Below are 6,670 nucleotides of genomic sequence, written 5' to 3' on the forward strand. Positions count from 1 at the left end.
CAATCTTAAACGTTTACAGAGAGGCCTCAGCTGGGTTCAAACTATACCAAGCGAGTAGTCTCAGCACCACATTGCTCTCTCAAGGCCATGCCCTTGAAAATGGTTGCCACTGTGGGAAAGGTGGGCGGAGTGTACATTTCAAGGACGGAGTGGCAGTGGGGAGTGAGGAGCCTCCAATTGCCCAGTTGTCCAGGTCAGCTCTCTGGTCAACTGGAGGTCACGTCCTCTCCATGACCCCTCCTCCCAATACTCCACCCCTCCTAACCAGTGCTTATAATCTCATGAGCCCCTCTTCTGCAATGTGCCCTGAACAGTCAGCAAGGACTTCCGTCGGCATCAATGTGGCTCATTTGGACGCTATCCGGCTGCACTCAGAGGCAGATAGCACAGCAACACCATAGCACGTGCAAGGAAAGGCATAGACTAAGACCAGGATCCCCAAAATAAGTAATAATTTTTCCACCAAGAGCCCCATGACCCCAACCATTCATTGACTAAGTCCCCTAGGATAGGGGTCGAATGGCTCAGGGCATTCACTTGTGTCTCGGTGATTTAATTAGCAGACTCTCACGTGTGTGAACATAGAACATTCTGTTTGGAGAAAGGCACAGGTGCCTTTTTGAGGCAATAATAGTGTCCAAAGCCATCCTGTTTGGGAGGATAGTTTTTCTCACTGAAGACATTTCAGTGTTTGGTAAGGACAGACTTTCCCGGCTATCATTTAAAGCTTGCTGGGTGAATGTGATCAGGGTTTCTCTGTGTTTATGATGTCCTTCAGGCCATTGGAGGGACAAAGATGGTGGCCAAATTATTGTACCAGTAGGAAAACAGAACATGCTCCCAGCCTTGAGGAGAGGGAAGTGGGCAGCTTTAGGAACTTGACCTGGCTGTGCACACCATACATACTGGCCAGCAGAGGTAGATGAGAGGAGATGAACTAAGGCGGGGTGGGGGATATGCCAGACCAGAACCCTCACCTTCTCCCTCTTTCAGTGGTGCATGTTCCATTTCAAACACAGTGTGTTTCAGCAGGTCCAGCTTGCCATGGATCAACTGGATCCAGAAGAGACAGTACCTCCCATTTACCGGGGACAGGAAGTAATTCACCCTTTCCAGTAGGACACCCCGTTGTAAATGCTGTAGATATTGCCTTTCCCAGGTATGATGGGGCTCGGTGTTCTCAGCAGCATCACACCCTGATCCACATGAGACATGGGGCAATGGATGTTTTCCAGACTTCCATATCTTTGCCAATTTGGTTGTCTCGGTAGATGTCCCCAGTGTGGTGCATGGGGTTAGGGGCCCTACTGATATATCATTCAAATGTATTAAAGCCTGGGATAGTATTTTAGCCCACCCAGCCAAATAATTTTGCTTGTTAATAATTTCATCTGCTGCTTTAATACCCCTTTTGTCCTTTCTACGAACCCTGCTGCTTGCAGGTTCTGGGGGAGATGTAACCTCCACTCGATGTCATGTTCTTTCGCCCCGTCTTGTATATCACGACCTTTGAGATGTGACTTCCCATCACTGCCCACATGCACTCTATATAAAATAAATAAACCTTAAAAAAAAAAACAAACTTGTATTCTGGTGGAGTTGAATGCCCAATTTGTAGTGTCAAAGTGAGCTTCCTGACTGTAACTGTTTGTCCTCTATAACCGCCAATGGTGCTGAGGGCGCCAGGAAACTTCTGAGGGTTACCTGTATCAGGGTGCATTCAGCTCCAAAAGCCACCAGAGCCCTCACCTTTTGATAGTCTCTGGGAGACCAGTGAACAGTGAGCTGAACATGAGGCTTCCAACCTTCTTTATTGGCCCTAACCTGGAGGCGATCCTGGGCTGCACCCTATATGGGAAGTGTGGAGGGCACCCACCCATATAGGACCATGTCTCCATGGCCTCTGCTGGAGCATATGGGGAAGGAAGGATGACAGGGGCCAATGGAACTGATCTGAACTGTTGTTTGGACTTAAGGTTTTCCATAGGGCGACCAACAGAGCATGGATTTCCAGTCTATTTCTTCAGGTGGAGCCCTGGCAGCAAGGGCGTCAGACCACAGTGACATCCTCATTACTTTTATCAGACCCTTTCCACCCAATTGAAAGAGATTTTCAGCTTTTTTGAGCTCCCTCTCTGTACCAGGTCTTTATCACGGCCCATACCCACTGCCAGGATTTGTCAGTTTCGCATAGATCAGTGATGGATTGTCCAGCATCATTAATGTCTTGTCCCACAGCTGGACTCAGCATGGATCTCAGCGTCCCATACCAGGAGCTGAGGGCACACTACAGTATCTTGGCTTTCATTCTTGTGGTGAATGTAGCCTGAGCAGGGCCTTCAGGGACAGGGGCATCAATTCCCTGTCTCATTTCCAAATCCCTAAGAATCTGTGGTACCCTCTGTATAGATTTCCATGACCCCTTGTACCTAGGGAGAACCCCCTTGCTGTGTCAAGCCTTCCTACAGGCTAAAATAATCCAGTATACAAGGAAGTGGGTCCCTTGAATGCCTGAACATCACGCAGGCACTGCTGGGGGATGGGGGCAGAGTATGTGGGAACATTGCTCGTCTTCTCAGTCTCCTGCATTTCAGAGAAATGACACGCCCCTTGTATCCATCCCATAGCCAACTAACTGTGCCTGGATACTTACCTTTGGATGGAAATTGACATCTGTATCAATAAATTCAGCGGGAGTGTGTTCTCTCTTCCAGAATGTTTCCTGAACTGGCAGCTGCCCCAGTTGGCTGGGGTTGCTGATGCTGCGCCTTTTTCTTTCCTTTGTATTAGGGATGGGATGGCACAGGGCGCTTTGTCTGTTTCACAACACCCCCCTTTCCTCATCCTCCTCGCTCTCCTCACTTCCTTGGGGCTTCCACCTCTTAACATCCCAATCAGGCTTTGGCGTAAGTGTTGGGGTCTTAAGCCGCAACATTTTATGTCCTCCTCGCTTTGCAAACCAGCACATGAACTTCTCCACCTGATTATCCTGCTCTTTCCACCTGGTCTGCCAGCCCCAGAGCCAGTAGAGTAGTGGACACCTGCACATCTTTCTCTAACGTTAGCTCTTCTTCCAACTTTCTAGCTTTGAGCTTCAACCTCAAGTGGGGCATCGGGGTCTAGCCAAATGGCCCAGAGCAGAGAAAATCTTCATTTTCCCTCTTGGCCACCAGGCGCTCTGAGTAGTTCCTCCAACAAGCACATGGGGCCAGCCGGCATTTTCTTGGGACCCAGTGCTCATATGGCAGTCCACGAGCATCTCACCTCCAGGCCACCCCTCCCTCCCCACATGGAGGCCACCGGCCAGCACAGGATTTCCCCTGCAGATACCTCTTTCCTAAGGACTTTTCCTTTGGTCTCCTGGTTGGATGATCAACCGTTGGCTTGCAAATGGACTCCTGTACACAGACAGCAGGGAGAGACCAAAGAAAGAGGCAGGCTGCTCCAGATTGGTAGGTACCAGGGATAATAAGGAAGGGAGTTTACACACAAGGCTCATCTTGGACATCCCCAATAAGAGTACATCTCCATATCTGCCTGCCAGAATCGTAAACATCTGTATAGAGGTCTTAACCGAAGTTAGACATGTAGGACATCCACAGAGCCTCAACAACACATCACTAGCTCAGGGCTGTCTCTTAGAATAAATCTCGCTCTGTGGGAACAGGAGGACAAGGGAGGGGCTGAGGAGCCTCCAGGGGTCCATGTCCAACTCAGATCAACCAACAGTCACATCATCTCAGTGACCTCGTCTAACACCCAGCCATTCCGATTCTGGTTGCCCTCTGCTCTCTGAACCTCCCTCTTACATCTTGGGAAGCCTGGGCCACATACTGCATATATGCCTCTTCTTTTAAATTATCCCTTTCTCGGGGCACCTGGGTGGCTCAGTAGGCTAAAGCCTCTGCCTTCATCTCCAGTCATGATCTCAGGGTCTTGAGATCAAGCCCTGTGTTGGGCTCTCTGCTCTGCACTCTGCTCTGCTGCCTCCTCTCTCTCTCTCTCTCTCTGCCTGCCTTTCCACCTATTTGTGATCTCTGTCTGTCAAATAAATTAATTAATTAAATCTTTTTATTAAATAAATAAATAAATATTCCCTTCCTCAAAGAGATCCAGGGCCCAGTCTTCTATGTCCACAAACATCTCTGTGCAAAGGCCCCACGTGGTATTCAGTAAAAGAATTCTAACTGGTGAATATATATTTTTAGACTCTCTGCCTGGTTTACCTAACCTGAAAGAAATGGTTTTCACACATGTGAGATGAGAAGAATCTATGGAAGCCTAGCTGAAAAAAAAGCCATATGCCTTGAGTAATGTCCTGATGACTGCTCTGGAGAGGCCCCCGGGGCACCCCAAATCACAGAACACAGAAAAAATCCTCTGAAAAATACTGGCTGTGAAATTTTCTAAAAGTTAAAAAAAAATTCTACTGGATATTTACCTAAAGAATACAAAAACACTAATTCAGAAGGATATAAAAACACTAGTTGGGAAGGCTATATGCACCCCTATGTTTATTGCAGCATTACCAACAATAGCCAAATTATGGAAGCAGCCCACATGTGTCCCCTGATAGAGGAATGGATAAAGAGGTAGTATATATATATGCAATGGAATGTTACTCAGCCATAAAAAATATGAATTCTCGCCATTTTCAACACGGATAGACCTAGAGAGTATAATGCTAAGTGAAATAAGCCAGTCAAGAAAAGACAAATAACATATGATTTCACTCATGTGTGGAATTTAAGAAACAACAACAACAACAACAACAACAAAACCCAAAGGGGTTAAAAAAAAGACAAACCACCAAACAGACTTTTAACTACAGAGAACAGAGGGTTACCAGAGGGGAGGTGAGTGGGGGGATGGTAGAAGTAGCTGAAGGGGTTTAAGAGATTCCCTTGATGAGCTCTTGATCAGCAAATGAATTGTGATTCAACAATTCTGCATATTACTCTATTGTTCAACAGATTTGCTGGATCAATATGGTACACCTGAAACTAATAGAACACTGTGTGTTAACTATACTGGAATTAAAATAAAAATTAAAATTATAAAATAATAATAAAAAAATAAAAGTTAAACAAGTTGACAGAACTGAATACGTATATGTATTACTAAGTATACATTTAATTTGTATTTTTAAGAAAACACTGAAACTAACAAAAACAGTTATACCCTTTCAGAAAATATAAAAGCCACAATAAACTCCAGAAAAAAAAAAGAATATCTGCACGAAATTTAGAATAAACTTATAGGAATATCCTGATTAAGACAACCCAATAAATGAAATAATCTATATTTAATTAAACTCCACAAACTTTTATTATATTCCTAGTATATGCTGGGCACTGTGCTAGGAGCTGGGAAAACAGAGACAATCTGAGTATATGCCTTCATGTACTGGTAGATGGGGTAGGGATGGAGGCTCCTTACATTTATGAAGGGAAATCTATAATACCCAAGTGGATTCAACAAATGTTCCTTTAAGTTGCAAAACTCTCTATATTTTACATTTGGAATAGAATTCAATTTTAAAACATTTAATTTTCAGAATTACATCTACTGCATAAAGAAAAGTACCCAGGAGTGTTTGCTACTCAGACCAAGGACCAGGATCTGACTTGTCTATTATACCCAACAGAATATACTCAGCACAGGAGAGTCTATTTTCAGTCTGGCTGCATGATTTCAATCTTCATCTCAATTCCTGCTTCCCAGCTTGGAACAACAGAAATCAGTAATTTTAAATGATCCCTTCCTTAAAGGGTTGGGTTTGGTTTTCTTCAAGTTCTATGCTCAGACCTGCATCTTCCTCCTCTAGAATAGAGCAATCAAATCTTTAATAAGTGTAATTTTTCTTAACATGATTAATCCACGAATTCTTCCTAGGAATAAACTCAGCCTCCTAGTAATTCTGCCAGCCAGATAATTTCCAACCAAACAAGAGCTGTGTACATTTAGTCAAATGTCCTCTCAGCACCTCTCTATGCTCCCATTCCTCCCCTTCCTCTTCTCCTCCCTCGCGTGTCACCCCCCCACACACACTCCCCCACCCCTCCCCACCACCCCACCTCACCCCACCCCCGGGTCCTCTGGAATTCAGAGACAGAGTGGCAAGGTTGTTAATACGGATCCTCCATTTCCTTTTGTTGACCTGGACTTCGGCAAGAAATGCAATACCTACAGAATAGAGAACAGAGACTTTTCTGAATCATACAGTACCTTATCTGTTTCTGTCTCATTGTGACTCAAGGGAGAGCTTGTCTTTCCTTTCTATGTGATCTCGTTTCTCTCCGATGGTGGAACCGATGGCTGTGTCACCTGGTTAGAGCCCAGCCCGTAGCTACGGTGTATGTAACCCACTCATGTTGGACTGTAACTCACCTAACTCGTTTGTGTCCTGGCCAAACACTCACCGAAGTAAGAGTTCAGAACTGACCATAGGGCAAGTTTAATGATTAACACAAGCTACTTAGGCTTTTTTCTCGGGGACTTTCATTAATGAGCAAGGAAAGAGTTCTTACATTTTTCACCACTTACTGCATGTGCCCCAGACAAGAATTTTAAAAGTCCACACAGTGAGACAAACAGGCATTTAATGATTGAAAGAATTTTCCAGTAAGTCAGTGACCAAACACAGGGCCCAGGACAAAGGGCCAGTGAA

At 45.1% G+C, this 6,670-nt stretch overlaps 1 protein-coding gene across 3 annotated transcripts in view; it reads right to left on the bottom strand.

Annotated features, from left to right (window-relative positions):
* PKHD1 (PKHD1 ciliary IPT domain containing fibrocystin/polyductin) overlaps window positions 1-6,399 on the bottom strand; it is a 471,024-nt gene extending 464,625 nt beyond the window's left edge. For all 3 annotated transcript variants that reach the window (XR_006604139.1, XM_045071248.1, XM_045071247.1), the window contains exon 1: window positions 6,229-6,399. The gene's annotated coding sequence lies outside the window, so the exon portion shown is untranslated. The remainder of the gene's footprint in view (window positions 1-6,228) is intronic.
* Between the last annotated feature and the right edge of the window lie 271 nt (window positions 6,400-6,670).

The sequence above is a fragment of the Mustela putorius genome, unplaced genomic scaffold, assembly GCF_011764305.1.
Source record: "Mustela putorius furo isolate JIRA1106 unplaced genomic scaffold, ASM1176430v1.1 tig00003983_pilon_pilon_pilon, whole genome shotgun sequence".
NCBI lineage: Eukaryota > Metazoa > Chordata > Mammalia > Carnivora > Mustelidae > Mustela > Mustela putorius.